A 1,253-nucleotide genomic window follows, 5' to 3' on the forward strand; every position below is an offset into this window, starting at 1 on the left:
GATTAATGAATTGAGGTTTCATTTAATTGTGTGATTGTTGATGATTGTTTGGAATAGATAGCTTTAATTCGATTCTCTTCTCTCAATTGCCTCATGTTTTCTATAATTGCCTACCAATTGTTTGTGATAATGACAACCTTAGGTATGGGGTAGATTTCTCTCATTTGGCTTAGGGGTTGAGTTATTGGAGACACTTGAATAGTGGATATCAATTGTAGATTATGAATTGAGAATTGCTAATTGGCTTGGAGTGCACTAAAGCTAGACTTCCCTAGGGTGAGACTAGGACTTGTGACTCAAGTTAGTTACTCTCACTTGACTTTCCTCCATTGTTAGGGGGTTAACTAAGTGAAGCAATAATCAACTCTTATCATAATTGAAGGAAACTATAATGATGGAACTTCCAATGCTTACCCTTGTCCAAGGCTTTTATTTCCATTAATTGTTGATTGCTTGCTAGTTTGAATTCTTGCACCAACTCTCAAAACCATAAAAGCTTTCCTAATCAATGATGCACATTCTAAAGCAATTCCTAGGGAGAACGACCTGGGATCAATACTCTCGGTCATAGATTTTAGAATTGTTTGATGCGGTATTCGTATGTTGGTTAGACTATACTCAGAATTAGATTTATTACTAGTTTCTAATCGGCATAAGAATATTTACGTTCATCAAAATGGTGCCGTTGCCGGAGAATTTCTTATGTGTGCCATTCTATTGGTTAGTGTGAATATGTTGATATGTGAATACTTGTATTTCTCTCTTAATTGATTGTTTTCTTGTTTGATTGTTAGTTAGGATTAGTCTTTGTTTAGATGCCGATTGATGTCATGAGTTTCTTATCTCCTTCATTGTATGACGCGTTCACTACCAAATCCGAGCTTAGCACCCTTTGATTCGGAAATTGAAAGAACCTTGCTTCATATTAAGCAAGCTCGGAGGCTGTTGGTCTTTGAGGAAGGTGAAAAGGTTCTTACAAATTCACCAACCATATCATCGTCATCCAACGAAGGCACCAATTACTCTTCCGTTGATACTACTAATAGTTTTTCTTTTGATCTAGGTTTTGACAACATGGCCGCTCCAAGAAGAGTTACTCTCAAGGAAGCAGGTGCACCGGATTTTGTTCTCCAACCTCTACATGTGCTTCATCCCAACTTGAATGCAAACCTTGAACTCAAGACCGCTCTCATCAATCTCTTACCAAAATTCCATGGACTTCCCGCACAAGATCCAATTAGACACCTCAAGGA

The sequence above is a fragment of the Arachis ipaensis genome, chromosome B05, assembly GCF_000816755.2.
Source record: "Arachis ipaensis cultivar K30076 chromosome B05, Araip1.1, whole genome shotgun sequence".
In the NCBI taxonomy this organism is placed as follows: domain Eukaryota; kingdom Viridiplantae; phylum Streptophyta; class Magnoliopsida; order Fabales; family Fabaceae; genus Arachis; species Arachis ipaensis.